Here is a 19,343-nt window from a genome sequence, read left to right as displayed (position 1 = left end):
ACACATCTATCTTCTTTGTTCAAGCCAAATCTTAGGAATGACAGAAATGATCTTCTAAATAAATCTAAAGCATTATTATAAAAAAATGCCATTAGACGTGCTGACTATCTCTTGGAAGACTGACAACAGTGTGGACTGGATTGATGGAACACACAGAGACATTAGGAAACATCTGTGAATGGTGGGGGTTCTAACAGAACTGCGGGAACACAGGGAGCAGAAGTGGCACTGGATTTTTTTCATGTCCGGTTATGACAATCCATGGAAGCCAAATGTGTGTGCCTACACAAGGTCAGAGAGGGTAAAGGCAGAGCCTTCCTGGGCATGCTGGTGACACCAGAGGACACAGGGTCTCCTCCTCCATAGATGATCTGTTGGCACCCTGCATCCAGCAGAACGTCTCACCTCTTTTGGCAAATAACTGGAGGAGTCACAACAGATAGGACAGCAGGGAAACCAAAAACATACGAGCTGACACCCAAGAATCTAAGAAAATGAACCATATAAAGGAGAGTCCTCAAACTCTGGCAAGTTAATACATGAGGCAACAAAATTAATAGAATAAATAAGTGGGACGCCTGGGTGGCTCAGTTGATTAAGCGTCCGACGTCGGCTCAGGTCATAATATCATGGGTTGTGAGTTCGAGCCCCACGTCAGTCTCTATGCCGATATTGGAATCTGTACTCTGCTTGGAATTCTGTGTCTCCCTCTGTCTCTGCCCCTCCCCCGCTCACACACTGTCTCTCTCTCTCTCTCTCAAAAATAAACATTAAAAAAAACTTAAAAAAAAAAGAATAGGTAAGATACTTTAATGGAAGTATAAGAATGGATATATATTCGTGGAAAAAGTAAATTTAAAACATACAGCAACAGCTGCTATCCAGAATAAATGATTAGATACAATGGATCTAAAAATAAGTGGTCATTAGAATTAAAAACTCCATGCGTGAATTGACAAGTAAATTTCTAACCTAGAAAATCAAGCCCAGAAATTATCCCAGAACATAATATAAATGTTCAATCAAATGGGTCCACAATATGAAAGAAAAGTTGTGAGCCATGAATCATAGATCTAGATGCTTCAAATTTAATAGCAGTTAACTTTTAAAAATAAGTGAAAGGGTGGGATTTTTTTGTGTGTGAATGTACTATAATTTTTTTCACCAATGTTCTGTTGTTTCCAATTTTTCATTTGTATAAGTAAGTCCATGTTTATCATTGGATAAACTTTGCACACATATCTGATTCTTTACTTCTACCCATTTAAAGGATAGAATTTTTTAAATGAATGCAAAGTACCCTAAACATTTTATTCTAATTTAAATCACACACACACACACACACACACACACACACACACATATGTGTGTGTGTGTGTGTGTATATATATATATATATATATATACATACATATATATATATATATATATATATATATATATTTATATTTATCAGCCAAGCTTTGGATGTGAGGCCAGATACTTTGAATGTAGGTCAGATAACTGGTATTCCAGGTGAGCCTTACTCAGCATGCATGCAAACCAATTCCCAATATAGGTTTCTATATTTGGAAGAAAAACTGAAGACAAATTCAACGTAATTTTTGTGCAGAATCCTGGACTTCTAAATGTTTCAGATCTTTTACAATTGTTTCATCCCAAATAAAATTAGAGCAGTTTTCTTTTAGCGACTTACCTTTCTCAAGTTTTTCCAAAATTTTCATGGAAGCAAAGACGCCTTTACACTCCTATTTCACTGCTAAATATTTAGTGTTCGATTAGATTACATGATTACAAAATGTTGTACCTATGTGAGTTCAAACAGATGCAGCTGATTCTTGGTAAACATCCAGGCTGATTGGTGGAAATAATTGCATGCAGCAAGACAAGGGAGGAATCTACTAGCTTTGCACATTCTGCATGTGGCATGCCTCAGTGATCATATTTTCTAGATGGCGTGTAGACTGTTATTTAATTCAATGATTCGAGTTGATTTGCTGATGTAACCAATAATGGTTAGGTAGAGGTTAGCAGAGTTTGTTTGTTTTTTTTTTCTTTTGTATCATAATCTCATTTCCAGTGATACAGGAAGACATGCACCTTCAGATAGAAGGATGCATCACCAAGCTCAGAGACGCATAAGTAGAGACCCATACCTAGACACATTGTGGGAGAATATTAGAAAGTCAAAGAGAAAATTCTACAAGCTTAATAAAGGAATGATGGTCTATAATGGAATGAATGTCACATGGACGCCAGAGGATCATGAGTTGAGTGTTTCAGAGTTCTGAGGAAATGTGATTTTGAATCCTGTACTCAGCCAAACTACCATTCAACTGTTTTTCAAGTTCTTATTTAAATTCCAGGTAGTTAACATCCAGTGTATCATTACTTTCAGGTGTAGAATTTAGTGATTCATCACTTACATACAACACCCAGTGCTCATCCCAGTTGCCTCCTTAATTCCCATCACCTATTTTACCCATCCCCACCCTCCCACCTTCCCTCTGGTAACCATGTTTGTTCTCAGTAGTTAAGAGCCAAACTACCTTTCAAACCTAAAGGCAAAATGTAATCATTTTCAAAATTATAACGATTCAAACTTTACCAAACAGAACCTCCAAAAAGATACGCAATGAAGTCTTCTCCCAACACCTTTTCTCCATTTTTTACTATATTCCTTCCTAGATGTAGGTAGGGTTATTTGTTTCCACTGTAGGATCTAGAAGCAGTTGATGCATAAGCAAATAAATATGTATATATCAATTTATAGCTTTTAAGTCTACATTATTGATACACATACACATGCGTGCACAGAGAGATTCCTCTTTCTTTTTTGGGTAGTTTCATTTTGTGTGATTGCAAGTACATTCCATAATGTATTTAGTCAGTTTGGTGTTGATGAACATTTGATTGATTCTAATGTTTTCCTATTGTGAACAGTGCTAAATAAGTAAGACTCTGTAGAAATGCCATTTTGCCTATGTAATGTAACTCTTTGTCAAAGGGCATGGATATTGGTAATTTGGGGTGATGTTGCCTGATTGTACCCCACAGAGGTGGTACTACTTTATATTCTCAGGCCAGCAGAATATGAGAGTATATATTTCCCCTGTGCTTTTGCTGGTATGGGTGTTACTAAAGATATTAATATTTGTGAAATCTAATAGGAATATTATCTGAATATAGATTTAATCGATAGTTTTTGTGTATTTTTGGTGAGGCTGCGCATGTTTTCATATTTTTATTCTTCTTTTCCTATAAATGTGCTGTTCATATCTTGTACTAACTTTTTAAAAGTTTAATTGATTTATTTTGAGAGAGAGAGAGAACATGAGTGGGAAAGGGGCAGAGAATCCCAAGCAGGCTCCGCACTGTGAGCGCAGAGCTGGACGTGGGGCTTGAACTCACAAACCAGGAGATCGTGATCTGAGACAAAACCGAGAGTTGGACACTTAACTGACTGAGCTACTCAGGCATCCCTTCTATTCATTTTTCTATTAGAGTTTTAGTCTTTTTCATTTCTAATTCCAGAGTTCTTTTTGTATTAGTGTTTTGAAAAGATAAATGTTAATAATAAAATAATACATGCTGAGTATAGAAAGTTTAGAAAATATACAAAATATATTCTCTGTTAACTTACCATCCATAAATAGTCACTTTTTAGTGTATATGCAAAAGAGGAAACATAAATATCAAGTAAACATTCACAATTATTTTCAAATTTATTGGTAAGCTAGTAAAAGCAAATTTCCTCAAACATCATTTCTGGTTCATTAGATTGGCACAAATTATGCAAACTAATAATATCCAGGGCCGATGCTTGGGGAACACCTTATCTATACATTGTAGGAGAGCTAATTGTTAGAGCCTTTTGTATTGTATGTACTTAAATTTTAAATGTGCTTACCCTTCTTTTCAGGAATATTCATATGTGTGCAGAAGATTTACATATAAGCCTACTCATTGCAGTGTTGTTTTTAAGAGCAGAACATTAAAAGTATTCATTGTTAGTGGGCTAGTTACATCTATATATTGTGCTGAATGCCCAGAGACCATAAAGAGAAAAGAAATAATTCCTTTCTTCAATGTATGCACAGTCTTAAAGGAGCTGTTTCTCTGCCTCAACTTCTTGACTTCCCTGGGTCCATCACAGTTCTCTGATTTAGGAAGTGTTCAGTGTCTTTATTAACTTGAAGAACGCATCTCTTTAAGGCATTCTGTATGGTCTCTGGTTCACAATTCAGAATGGCGTGGATGATGATGGTTCTGCCAGTAGTGATGCATGAGAGAAGCTTCTGTGTGTAGAGTGTGCAGATGCTCCATTCTTATTTAAGGAAACGATACAGTGAATTCAAATTAAAAAATTCTAATAAGAATCATTACACTGATGCATTGACATTGTACATTAAAGGTCAATAAATTCTTTAATCCCGTATTAATGTTTGTCTTAATATCTGGAGAGAAGTCAGGCATGGACCAATTTTATGAGAAGAAATTTTGCGTAATAATATTTGTTTATTAAATATTAATATTATGTATTTATTTGAAATTTATTAGCTGACTTATGATATACTTTTTTAAATTCAGGAAGTTCTTTACGGGAGCCTTTAGCTATTTTCATGCAACCCTAAATCAGCACATTTTTATTGAGCTCATGCACAATTCAATTGAGTGTTTCTGCTTACTTGCAATTACATTTTTACCCTGGATGGTTTTATGGGTTTCTGTTTACCAAGTAAAGAATAATGAGAGGAGTTCCAAGTTCCTGATTGACAGGAAGTACCTTGAAGTTAGGAAAGTGATCTTGACCTATTTTGAGGCAGTGGGACAAACCAGTAGTCCCTCTTGGATTATGATTTGGGGGGTTTCCTGAAAGGAAATTTTGAGATTCCCTTAGCTAAGCGAGGACCATAACTTGTTTCAGAGTGCATTTAGGGTGCAGCCATGGCGAGCACATCATCTTGTCTCCATCTCATCTTTATTCTCGTGCCAAGCCCTAGACTGAGAGAAGTGAGAAAATGGGAACTAAGCCATTTTAATGCTACCCAGATATTTGTGCAGAATTATTGCATGACGGTGTTGAGATGGCCCTCGGGGGTTAGAGAGTTTTGTAACTTGACTTTTCCAACAAGAGAAACTCCATTTCATTTCATAATTAATGTGCACATATCTGTAATAAATTATTAACTGTTTAGGCTTTGGAATGGAGCTGATGAGCCCAGGCCAGTTTTGGCATTATTTAACATCTTCTTTCCTGTTGCTTTCCAGTAAAAAAAAAACAAAAAACAAAACAAAAAAAAAAACCCTCAGCATTTGTTTTTTCTTCACAAGCACATAAAGATGTTTTGCCCCAGGATTTTTTCTTTCTTTCTTTCTTTCTTTCTTTCTTTCTTTCTTTCTTTCTTGTCCCCTTACTTCTGCCTGGCTTCATTTAAAATACATGACTACTAATAAATAACTAAACTAAACTAAAATAGAATAAAATACATAACCACTTACTGCAGTGAGCCTACGTCACTGTCTCTTTGCTCACACTTCTCGGTGCTCTCTTTCTTTCTTTTTTTTTTTTTTAATTTTTTTTTTAATGTTTATTTATTTCTGAGACAGAGACAGAGCATGAGTTGGGGAGGGACAGAGAGAGAGGGGGACACAGAATCCGAAGCAGGCTCCAGGCTCTGAGCTGTCAGCACAGAGCCTGACGCAGGGCTTGAACTCACAGACTGCAAGATCATGACCTGAGCCGAAGCCTGACACTGAACTGAAGCCTGACACTGAACCGACTGAGCCACCCAGGTGCCCCTCGGTGCTCTCTTTCTTAAAGCCCGGTGTGCAGACAGCTTTATCAAAATCATGGTAGTGGGAGTGAGACTGAGGGAGTTGGGAATTCTCCATTTATATCAGAATCCCATACTGGGCCTCAAGCTCAAGAAATGCATTTTAAAAGAATCCAATGTAATTCTTGTGCAAGCTAGTATTTGAGGGCAGCCATTCGAATTTTAAGTGCTTTGAAAACTCCAGCACTCAGGATCTTTAATGACTAGATTTACATCCACCAAACTTTACACCCTAGGTGTCTTGAATGAATTTTAATACTATTTGGTAGCTCTTATAGTGAACTTGGATACCTTCTGTCCTTCCCTTTAATATCCTCCTAGGAACCCACTCAGATGCCATTGAGCTGGAAAGGATTTTATGGATTTCAAATCGTTATTAAACAAGCTATAAATGTGAACTAGTTGGGAGGGGGTATAATGGGACCTTTATGCCAGGATGAATGTTTTCCTACTCTTTAGGTGAAAAAGTATACAGAACCTGAAACCTGTTTTCCATTCCAGAATTTGGAAGTCAACAAAGGCTAAATTACTACAAACTGTCATCAACAGTTTTCTGGGTAATCTAGCAGGACACTTACCCCACATGTTTTACAATACTTATTGTAATGAAATAAAGTTTATCAGCAACGAAGGAAGAAACATTCCTTCACACTGAAAGGGGCCTCCCTTGGCAGCAAGTTTAGATGTGGATACGTGAAGGCTGAGGCTCATTGTAGAGGAATATTAGAAAATTATTGAGAAAATTATAAACTTTTTGTGAGGTTACCTACCCTAGAATCGCAATGTAGTGTGGTCAGGTTAAGAGGACCTTGGAGATGTGTAAGGATCAAAGGGTAAGCTATCTCAAAGGGCAGAAATAAAATGACAAGTCTTATCTACTTGTTCACATTCTATGAATTGGGATGTCAAGAGTACTGTAAAACTCATTAGAATTTGCAGTCAAAACACATTAACCTGCTAAGAGGAATAGCCAGGCAGATAATTGTGTCAACTAATCTGATAGGTGCAAATGGTGTATTTTCCTTATTAGTTGGCTTCGAATATATATAAGTTAACATGTGATAGCTACATTTTCATGATAAAAGTATTATATTATCAGCAAATATTTTAGTGTGCCCAGTTCATAGACAGGCAGGTCAGTTATTGAACGAGGAACTTACCTATATAATTAGCATAGGGTCTTTGTGTTGTTTGCTGACTCTGGTTGTATGCTTGCAGATACAATAAATAGCGTTTCAATATTTTATAATAAGAAAATAGAAAGTTTGAGCCATTTATTATGGAACTAACAGTTATGCATAAATATAACTAACAAAGTATAATGTCTGAGTGATTCACTGGGGAGATATCTGTTAATAAATTGAATTTAGTGTCCTGTTTTGTCTACTAATGTAGATACTTCCTGTGTCTCTGTAGATCTCCATCCAATTAGAATTTTGTCAGTTCAAAATATGTGGTTCTAATTAGTAATGTTTTAAAAAGTATTAAATTGGTATCTTTTTTTAAAATTTATTTACTTTGAGAGAGAGCACATGCATGCACACGCAAGTCGAGGAGAGACAGAGAGGGAGAGAGAGAATCCCAAGCAGGCTCCATGCTGTCAGTGCAAATTGTGATGAGGGGATCCATCCCACAAATCTGTGAGATTGTAACCTGAGCCAAAATTAAGAGCAGGGCACTTAACCGACTGAGCTACCCAGGCACCTACAATCAGTGTCTAGGTTGGAAGTTCCTATATAAGAATTTTTCTAAGTAGAATCTAATTGTTTGTCATTAGTGAGATAGATTCGTGAATGTGCCAAGCTGATTTTTTAGGGTAAATCCTTATTTGTAATGTAACATAAAGGACATTGTGAATGTTTTTTTTCTCCTATTATCTTTTTTCTGGTATGACTTATATACCCTAAAATTCATTCAAATGTACAATGCAGTGACTTCAAGTACATTCACAGAATTGTGCAGCCATCACTGCTCTCCAGTTTTAGAACATTTCCTTCACCCCTTTCACTCCTACACATTTGTGGTCACTCTGTTCCTACCCCCAGTCTCAGGCAACCACTAATCTAATTTCTGTTTCAATAAATTGCCTTTACATTTCATATACATGAAAACATATAAAATTCAGTCTCGTGTCTAACTTATTAAACTTTGTGTAATGTTTTTGAAGCTTATCTGTGTGGTCTCATGAATCAGTAGTTCATTTTTTTTTCTTGCTGAATAATAAGCCATTGTTGATATAACACCGCATTTTGTTTATCCGTTCATAAGTTGTGGACGTTTGGATTGTTTCCACTCTTTCACTATTATGGATAATAGTTAATATGAACAGTCATTGTGTAGATATATATATATACATATATGTGTGTGTGTGTGTGTGTGTGTGTGTGTGTGTATATATATATATATATATATATATATATATATATATATATATTCATTCCCAAAGATAGACTTCTAGGAGTGGAATTGCTAGGTCATATGGTAAATTTACATTTAATATTTTTGGAATTGGGCAAATTCTTTTAGAAAGTATTGCATCACTTTGCATTCCCATCAGCAACGTATTAGGATTCCAGTTTCTCCACATCCTTAACAACACTTATTATTGTCTGTTTATGATTATAACTAATCATGTGGCTCCACAGTGGGATCTTTTTGTGGTTTTGATTTGCATTTATCTGGTGCCAGTGTTGAGTATCTTTTCATGTGCTGTCCCATAGCCATTCATAAATCATCTTTGGTGAAATGTTTACTCTGATCTTTTGAGTATTTTAAATTAGATTTTTAAAAAATCTTTCTAGTATTTGGTTTTAAGAGTTCTTTATATACTTGGGTGTAAATCTTTTGTCAGACATATGATTTGCTAATGTTTTCTTCCAGTCTGTGTGTTTCTGATCAGTTTTTTAATGGTGTCTTCTAAACCTAATCTTTATACATTTTGAAAAAAAAAATCCAGTATTGTTTTTTTCTTCATCAAATGTACTTTGGCTTTGCTGTATAATAACTCTGTGTCTAACTCAAAGTTGCCTAGTCTTTCTCCCATAGCTTGCTTAGGTGTTCTTCCATACTTTTGGTTTTCATATTTAGGTCTGTGACTTACTTTGAGTTGGTTTTTCTGTATGGTGTGAGGTCAGGGGTTCAAATTAATCTCTTTGCGTGTATATATCCAATTTTCTCTCCACACCATATACTGGAAAGATTATTCTTTTCTCATGAAATGCCATAGGAATTTTTGTCAAAAGTCAACCATAAATGCAAGTTTACATTTGAATTGTTAATACTGTTTGTTATATATATGTTTATCCTTATCTCTCTCTCTCTTTCTCTCTATCAATGTTTATTCTTATGTCAATAGCATACAGACTTGATTTATGTAACTTTATAATATGTTTTGAATTTGGGAACTTTAAGTTTGATTTCTTTTTAAAAAAATGTTTTGCCTATTCTCTTTCCTTTGCATTTCTATACAAATTTTAGCATGAGATTGTAATTTGTCAATGTAGAGTCTGCTGGATCTTTGATAGGAATTGTATTTAAAGATCGATTTGGGGAGCATTTCCATCTTAAACAACACAAAAGTTTTTTTGCTATCTGGAAATTATTATTATGAGAACAATCATTAGGGGAGGTTTTTGAACACCACGTTGACTGATAAAGAACAGAATTAGCTACTGATAGCCCATATTATAGTGCACAATATTTAAAATTAATAAGGATTGATGGGAGCAAGGAAAGCCAGTCATTTGGAGTTATACAAGTAGGGTATACAAAATAGAAGATTTTACGGTTCATGTCTTTGGACGAGTAGGGTGTGAATCTAGGTATTGTACTCCAGGACTGCTTCCTATATTCCACTGCTGTGAAAAAGACAAAAGTTGTTAGGGTCAGGGTTCAAATAAACAAATAAATCCAAACAAACCTACAAAATCTAAACCATCCTTTTCAGGAAGTAGGTTTCAGTCACAAACACTCAGAGTTATTCCCTAAATGTAAACTTATATCCAAAATATTGTATGTTTATTTAAACAGAGCCAAGATTTCCAGTATATGGCCTTTTATTAAAAACCAAAGCAGTATGCTTTCTCTGATAATCTGAGTGTAGACAGATGTCTTCCAGCTATAGGAATCATGAGTGAGAAAATGTTAGGATAATAAATGCCCTTAGATAGTTAATGTATTTGTCATTAATTTAATAATGATATAAAAAAGCCTACGAAAAGATAGAAATACTATATTTAGTTAATTCCAATAGATAATTTTTCACATTTTAGCAGCTGTCACATAGGGGTGTATCAGAAAACTGACAGCATCTTAGAATTGATGAAATTTAATATGAAAGCAAATGTGGACTTGGGGTCATTTTAGGAAGTGAACATTTATGAATGTCTAGTTGCAGCAGTTTTCCAGAAGAAAAACTGGCTCATGAAATAAAAGGTAGTGATATCCAAATAGTTATATTTAAATCTTTGCTGTTGAATAATAATGTAGGGAGATGTACATAGGAAATCTTTACGGTGTTTTTTTAATGTGCTTAAATTTCTTCTGCTTAATTTGACTATGTATCAGGATTAAACCAAATTTTCATCCATGTAAACCTTAAATCTTAGCTTTAAGGAATACAATGATGGCCCAAGAATTCTGGTGGAATAGATGCTTTGGAGTGGCCAGTGGAAAATGGACAAGACATATTTACAAATACCACTTGAAATCTGGGTCCAAATTTAAGCTGGTAGAATGGTAAATTAAAGAAATATGTTTGCCTACTAATTTAATTCCCATGATTGCTTATTTTGCATTTTCAGTTCTTTCTCCTTGTCAGGCGTCAAGAGTTTACATAATCTGTGTGAATTGACACAACCTTCCTTGGAGGGAGGGAGAGTCATGAAGGGGGTCAGTGGCTGGAAAGATGAAAGAGGAGAAGCAAACCCACCAGTGCATATTTAGAGTGTGTTTTAAGCTTAAGAATGTGGAAACCCGTTACTTCTATTTGAAATGCTTTTGGAATAACATGCTAAAGCATCCCCGGGGACAGTCCAGCGCTGCGCATTAATATGGTTTAAGAGAGCTCCAAAGTATTTGCCTATAGTTAGCTCAGTTGTAGTATTTTAGTAAGTGTTCTAATAACTTGGCTGCTCTTGCCCTTGGCTGTGGAGTCTCCACAAGTGTACAGTGTCCAATTTTTGGGTGCGTGGTCACATGGTCTTACGTGTTTTGAACCTATTAATAACTCACCATAGGCTTGTAAGAGAATACATCAGACTCTATATTGGAACTGCATAATCAACTGTCTGCTTAATCCTTCTCTCACTTCTTTCCATTACCTATTCGTCCAGAAGATACACATTCAGTTCTGTTCAGTGCTTATATACCCTCCTGTTCCTGTAATTCTGAAATGGATTTTATAATAAATTGATCGTGGAGACTTCAAAAGTATACAATGTAAGTGGAAGAGAAAACAATGGAAGACCACCAGAGTATTGTAAATGGTTTTTACTGTGATAATAACATAGGTTTTTATAGTACTTTACAGTTTATAAACTGTATTTACAAAATCGTTTTTTTTTTTAAATTTATTTTGAGAGAAAGAGAGAGCATGCATGCGTGCAAGCAGGGGAGGTGCAAAGGGAGAGAGAATCCCAAGCACGCTCCAGTGAGGAGCCCAATGTGGGACTCAATCTCACTAACTGAACCCTGAGATCACAACCTGAACCAAAATCAAGAGTTGGATGCTTAACTGAGTATGCCACCCAGGTGCCCCTACAAAATCTTTTGATTGTGGTATGTGTACACATTTTTAGAAAAGAAGTGACCTGCTAAAACAAATGCATAGGTGTGAATAGCTTTCTGTGCTAGGGCAGTGGGATATAAGAAACATATCCGCGAGAAATGGAAGACGTACTGGACTTTTCCACTACTCCTACCTACAAGGGCAGTAAACAAGTGTTGCCTCCGTCTTTTTTTTTTTTTTTATCAAATCAATCAAGAAAAATCAGTGAATAGAATTCTGTTTGCATCAGTTTTTAGAAAGAAAGACCTGAGGCCCAGTATATCATAGCTGTACTTACTGAACAGTACTATATGCTATACTCATAAGCATCCTGCCATAAGTATGGCTGATTTCATAGAAACCCACTGAGATGCATACACTCACATGATTTTATAGATAAGGATGCTGAAGCTCATGGATATTGTGTAAATCATGCACATCAAGCAGCTGGTAAGGCTGGGAGGTGAAATTCAAAGTCACATCTCTTTGAGTTTGTGTATGTGTGTGATGAAATTATTTTTTGGCTTCTGTTTTATTTATCAGAGGCATGTAACATTCACATTGTTTTAATTCTTTGATCCAAGTTATAGGGTGGAGATTGACATGGAGGAGATATAAAAATAGAATTTGATGTGGTAGAAATGACTGATTTTTATTTTTATTATTTAAAAAAAATTTTTTAACGTTTATTTATTTTTGAGAAGAGGGACACAGAGGATGAGTGGGGGAGGAGAGAGAAAGAGGGAGACATGGAATCTGAAACAGGCTCCAGGCTCTGAGCTGTCAGCACAGAGCCTGATGCGGGGCTCGAACTCACGGACCGCAAGATCATGACCTGAGCTGAAGTGGGATGCTTAACTGACTGAGCCACCCAGGCGCCCCTATTTTTATTATTTTTTAAAAATTATTTTTAGAAAGAGAGAGTGTGTGAGCAGGGGAGAGGGGCAGAGGGAGAGAGAGAGAAAAATCTCGAGCAGGCTCTGTGCTCAGTGCAGAGACCAATGTAGGGCTTGATCTCATGACCCTGGCATCATGACCTGAGCTGATATCAAGAGTCAAACGCTCAACCCACCTGAGGCACTCAGGTGCCCCACAAATTACTGATTTTTAATGCAACCTGTCTTTCCTTTCTCCTAGTTGCTCTCTTATAGTAGTATTCTTAAAAAAAATAAAGCAAGAAATTAGCACACAGTAGAGGGCTTTTCTTTAAAATATGCCTGGCAGAGTCCAATACCATAAATACTCCTGGAAGCAAAGAATTCATTAATTTCACTTGCCAGTTTCATTGTTGGAAAATGCAGTTGGAAAATCCTGGCATATCTTGGAAATAATCTTGGTTTTGTTCTTTGGAATACACAGAATGCTGTATCTCTCTTGTGACAGTTGGCAATGACCGTGACAATAGCTACAAATCGAATGATAATTTATGAATCAATTGGGTTTGGGGCCCTCTACCTTGAGGTGTCTAATAGTTACATGATTCATATTTACAGTAATCCTATCAGGAAGGTGTTACTACACCCATTTTGTTGACCAAGAAGTTGTGTAATTTCCCTGAGGCCGTCAAGGAAGCAAGCTTGGAATCAAATCCAGGTCTCCCTGATTTGAAAGCTAATACTCTTCATGGAAGTGGTTTGAAGACTGAGCTCTGCAGAACTCTGAAGTTTTGAAGTGTCATTTCAGAAATGGCCATGTTTCAGGTTTTGGAGTGAAGGGAAATGAAGGGAGTGTGAAGCTAGAAGGTGAGCTCCAGGCTCTTCTAACTTGGTTGTCGTCCGCTCCATTGTTCTCTGTTTAATAGCATGTCATTTTGAAAGAATATTTGGTTTGAAAGGTGTCCCAGGTGGAATAAAAAAGTTTTATTGGAACGCCTGGAACTTTGACTTCCAGCCATCATGAAATGGGAACTACAACATCAGGCAAACTATGTGAAATAATGGTTTTTCAGGCATTGGACAAAGGGTAGCCTGTGGCAGTAATCCCTGAGAGAAAAGAAACCAATGAGCAATCTGTGTGTATGTCCCAGTTTGCAGCCTGAGAGAGGAAAAAATAGAGCCCAATATTCTTACTGAATTAAAGAGACAAGGTTGGGATTTGAGAGAAGCTGAGGAAACCAGAATTTGCTGAAGTACCAGAGAGGGAGCAGTGCATTTAGGGAGGCCTCATAATGTGCAGAAGGTTCTTCTGGAGTCTTTGGTTGTGGGACATTCTACTCTCCCACCCCAGAACACACATTATTTTTCCAGTGCACACAGACTATATTTCAATGTAATACCTTATTCTTGGCCATAAAGTAATTCACTGTGAAGTTAAGGGCAGTGAAATAATGCAAAGTAAGTTTTCTTAGTCCAACAAAACTCAAATAGAAATCAATAAGGGAAAGGTCTTTGAAAAATCCTCAAATATTTGGAAATGAAACAATACACTTTTAGGTAACATAGGGGTCAAGGAATAATTTGCAAATTAGAAATTATTGGGAGGTGAATGAAAATGGAATACAACATATCATGATTTGTGGAATGCAGTGAAAGTGGTGCATAGAGGAAATATTTGCATCATGTACACAGAAAAAAAAAATCTCAAATCAATGATCTAGGTATATTCTTGAAGAAATTAAAGGTAAAATAAGGTGAAATAAAAATAAGAGCTGACATCATTGAAGAAGAGACTGGAACAGTAAGAGGGAAAATTAATCAAATCAAAAGTCGGTGCATTAAAAAAATAAAAATAATTGATAAACCCCTATTTGTCAAGGAAAAAAGATTAAAACACAAATTTTTCCAGGCGTCTGGGTGGTTCAGTCAGTTAAGTGTTCGACTCTTAATTTTGGTTCAGGTCATGATCTCAGGGTTTGTGAGTTCGAGCCCCACATCAGTCTCCATGCTGACAGCACGGAGCCTGCTTGGGATTCTCTCTCTCCTCCCCAGCTTGTGTTCTCATTCTCTCTCTCAAAAGAAGTAAATAAACATAAAAAAAAAAATACAAATTTTTCTTCCCAGAAGAAAGATTAGTAAATCTGAACAGCATTATTTCTAATGAGAAATTGCATTTGTAGTTAAAAACTCTACCGAGGCAAAATCGGCTCACCTCATGATTTCTATCCAATATTTAAGAGGCTTCAATCATCCAGACACCCTTTTTAGGAGTCAATTTGAATTTTCCCCTCACCTTTTTTTGCTTTTCTGTTCCATGTACGTGGAATGGAAGATACTACATGTGGAGTATTTTGTTCCCTTTTTTTCTCCAGATGACGAGAGTCTGGTAGCTCTTTAGGTTCTTAATTCCCAAAGAGCACGAGGGATCCAAAAAAATTCCATCATATTATACATATATTTGCAAATTTTTGGTTAAGTGCTGCTCTAAACACTTGTTTACATTGCAACAGAACTTGGGAGAACGGAGAACTATTCTTGATGATACTCCATGATATCACTGTAATTGTCCAGTACTGTCTACATCATCCTCTCCCACTAATTACCAACCTTTTATTACGTTTCTGGAGGTCACACCATCACCATTTGCTGTGTACCCTGGCAAATTTTTCATCAGTTATTTTTGTGTTGAGATTTTCTAAATGAGTTTTTATAAAACCATTATCCTTTCAGGAAAATTCCATTCTTCCTTTATTAATTTTTTAATGTTTATTTATATTTGGGGCGGGAGGGGCAGAGAGAGAGGGAGATACAGAATCTGAAGTAGGTTCCAAGCTCTGAGCTGTCAGCATGGAGCCCAAGGCAGGTGTCAAACTCAGGAGCGGTAAGATCATTTTTGAGCCAAAGTTGGATGCTTAACCGACTGAGCCATCCAGCGTCCCAGGAAAATTCCATTCTTAGGATTTTCTTTGAGTGTGTACATAGGGCCATAGGTAAATAACATTTATGGTATTTTCATACACTTAGATTGGCTTATATAATATAAATGGGATTACATAGTCTATGTCTTCTCTAAATTTTTACTTATTAATTGAGTGGTAAGAGATTTTTATTCAATTGGGATAGTAATATTTTATTAGTTATATACATTACAAATCTCTTCCTGAAGTTTATAGCATTGAGATCATTTTATGCCATGTATGTAAATCTTTTTTTAAACAACTATATAACATTCCATAATATGAGAGGCCAATTGTTTTAACTGCTAATATAATTTCTTAGTTAAGAGCTCTATCATCTATTATCTTTTACTTTGGATAAGATATTTAATCCCTCTGACATTCTGCTTCATATTTAAAACAAGGAAAAATACTTCCTATTTTATATGGTTGTATTTGAGATTAGAGAATCATGCAAATAAATTACTTCCAGAGCAGGATTTTTCAACCTCACCACTAATGACATTTTGGGTAGGATTCTTGTTGTGGGGGGCTGTTTTGTGCATTGTAGGTTGCTTAATAGCATCTTTGGCCTCTACCCCCTAGATGCCCCGTCAGGAGAGGCAAAAATGTCTAGACATTGCCAGATTCTGCAATGTCCCTCCCTGGAGTGGGAGACACAAATACATCCACTGAGAAAATCACCGTTGTAGAGAAGTGGTATCAAGTCTGCTTCATGAAGCTGGACATATACACAGCAAAGTTCTCTGGAATGATCTCTGCATGGACTGCTTTGTGGGTGGCTCTTGCTGCAATTGTGCCTGTTAGTAGCCATTAAGAAAGCTTCCCAGGCTTTTATGTTGGTGCCATTTTTGCACTGACACAAATAACAATGATTTCACAATACCACAATTGGTTACATAGATCATTGTGTACCTATATGAGCATATCTACCAGAGATATTCCTAGAGATGTTATCTTTGAGGGGGGAGGCAACACAGGGCTTGCAGTATTGAAATTTTGATACATTCTGCTAAATCATCTTCCAAAAATGCTAGACCAGTTTACACTGTCATCTATTGTACCTAAAAACACCCTTTTCGCCTAAATGTCCATCAACTGATGAATGGATAAAGAAATTGTGGTTTATATACACAATGGAGTACTATGTGGCAATGAGAAAGAATGAAATGTGGCCATCTGTAGCAATGTGGATGGAACTGGAGAGTGTGATGCTAAGTGAAATAAGCCATACAGAGAAAGACAGATACCACATGTTTTCACTCTTAGGTGGATCCTGAGAAACTTAACAGAAGTCCATTGGCGGGGGGTGGGGGGGGGGGAGAAAAAAAAAAGAGGTTAGAGAGGGAGAGAGCCAAAGCATAAGAGACTCTTAAAAACTGAGAACAAACTGCGGGTTGATGGGGGGAGGGAGGTTGATGAGGTGATGGGCATTGAAGAGGGCATCTTTTGGAATGAGCACTGGGTGTCATATGGAAACTAATTTGACAATAAATTTCATATAATAAAAAAATAAAATAAATTCAAATAAAGTAAAATTGAGTAAAAAAAAAAAAAGAGCACCCTTTTCCTTATACCCTCATCCATAGTGAATATTAACATTCTCTTTATATGAAAGCATACTTTATGAATTTTTAATGTTTTTTTTCCCTAACTTACCTTACGTGGTTTACATGCACATAATCATTGCCCATTAATCTTTTTGTCATTAAAAGCTACACCTAAGTCTCCAATTACACAACCATTCAAGGGAACAGAAAAGCACAGAGATTAAATACGGCTAATACCCAGGTTTCATGAATGTTAAAATTTTGCCATTGTTGCCTAAGACTTTTGACATTTTTCACGTAGTATTGAACCCCTCACGGTACTCTTCCACAACCATTTCCTTTTCGAGGTCCTCAGATGTAACCACTGTTTTCAAATTTGTATACATATTTTCCATCCATACTTTAATAATTGTATTAAGTAGCTATACATCCGTAAAAATGTATAATAGCATTGTTTTCTATTATAAAAATTTGCAAAAAATGGAATGATACTGCACACATCTTTCTAGAACTTAGCTTTTTATAATCGTATTTATACGTGTTTAAGGTACGTAGTAATACGTAAAAACACGTATTTATATTGTATTTTTGAGTTTTTTCATTTAATTTTTCAAAAATCTGGAATGCTTCATGAGTTTGCGTGTTAGCCTTGTGCCAGTCTTCTCTGTGTTGATCCAATTTTAGCGTGTATGCTGCTGAAGTGAGCACGTCTTGTCCACCCTTCAAACTGTAATGTTTGTCTGTATACAGTATAGTTTATCCATTCTCCAATTGATAAATATTCATTCGCCTCCCCCTCCCCTTTTGTTTTTATATTTTGGAGTTATAAGCACTAAATAATGATCATCTTTTCGTGAGTTTGGTGTGCACATGTGTGAGAATTTCTCTTGAGTGTGTACCTATCGGTAATATGTTGGCTTAGAAGATACACATCTTCATGTTTATTATATATTATCAAATTGTTCTTCATGGTGATTATAATACTTCTTCCTCTTGCCAGCTGTGTATTTTCCCACATCCATAGCAACAAACTCCTGGTATTGTCAGACTGTTATTTTTTCTTCTAATGTTTACTCACATTTGGTAATTGGTAGAACAAATAGAAAAATTTGTTTTTAAAAATGGGAAAACTAAGAAATGCCACAACCCACTTTTTTTAACTGGCACTTGTGAAAATTTTATATTTAATACACATAGAACAGTAATCAAGCTAGATCATAAGTGAGGCTGTTAAAGTCTTCTCAGCAAATTTCAAATAACTGAAAACTTAATTGATGTGTTCTCTGGCAGCAGTGGAATTAATGGAAATCAGATACAAAATAATATCTCAAAATTAGTATAAAATTGTAAGTAAGACAGTACATTACCAAATAATGCATAGATCAAAGAAAAACTCACAAGGGAACTTAAAAAATATTTTGAAATGAATGAAAATGAGAATACCATATCAAAATATATGGGATACAGCTAGGTAGTACTTCTGGGAAAAGTTCTATCATTAAATACTCATGTCAGGAAATAAGATAGGAAAAGAAGAGCAAATTAAAACCAAAATGCATAGAAGAAAGGAAATAATATATTTAAGAACAGAAATCATTGAAGTTAAATAAAGCAGAAAAAGTGGAGAAAAAATTTCTGGAAAGAACAATAGAATTGCTATCGATCAAAGTAAAAGAAAATGCAAATTATCAATATTAGGAATAAAAGGGAGACTCTCAAAAGTTTCTTTGGAATTAAAATTATGATTATAATAAGGAAATATTATAAACCACTTCATGTCAAGAAAATTTACAACATTACATGAAAGGGGCAAATCTTTGGAAGATACATATTAACAAACTGACTTAAAAAACAATGCAGAACCAGGGTGCCTGGGTGGCTCAGTCAGTTGAGCATCCAACTTTAGTTCAGGTCATGGTCTGTCAGTTCATGAGTTCAAGCCCCATGTTGGGCTCTGGTCTGACAGCTTAGAGCCTGGAGCCTGCTTCAGATTCTGTGTCTCCCTCTTTCTGTCCCCTCCACCACTCACGCTCTGTCTCTGTCTCTCTCTCTCTCTCAAAAAAAATAAACACTAAAAAAATTAAAAAACAAAACAAAACAGTGAAGAACCTCTGTGAGGCCCTAAATATAGTTTAATTGAACTTGTAGTTAAAATTTTTCCCGCAAAGAAAATTCCAGGTCCAAAGGCTTTCATTAGTTAATGTCATCAACCATCTAAAGATGAAATACTACAGATTATTTCAAGTAATTTGAAGGGACACAGCACTTACTGATACTTTTATGGGGCCAGCATTATCCGATATCAAAAACAGATAAAGATAATGTAAAGAAAAAAACCTACTGTGGAATCCAACAGA

At 35.9% G+C, this 19,343-nt stretch overlaps 1 protein-coding gene and 1 pseudogene across 1 annotated transcript in view; one reads left to right on the top strand and one right to left on the bottom strand.

Moving 5' to 3' along the window:
* The window catches only part of ADAMTS19 (ADAM metallopeptidase with thrombospondin type 1 motif 19), a 236,214-nt gene that overhangs the window by 5,761 nt on the left and 211,110 nt on the right, over positions 1-19,343 (top strand). The window lies entirely within an intron of this gene.
* Positions 17,599-17,694, bottom strand: LOC132682578 (U6 spliceosomal RNA; annotated as a pseudogene).

The sequence above is a fragment of the Panthera onca genome, chromosome A1 (genome assembly GCF_046562875.1).
Source record: "Panthera onca isolate mPanOnc1 chromosome A1, mPanOnc1 haplotype 2, whole genome shotgun sequence".
In the NCBI taxonomy this organism is placed as follows: Eukaryota; Metazoa; Chordata; class Mammalia; order Carnivora; family Felidae; genus Panthera; species Panthera onca.
The sequence above is the reverse complement of the archived record's forward strand: the minus strand, read 5'-3'. Positions and strand labels throughout refer to the sequence as shown.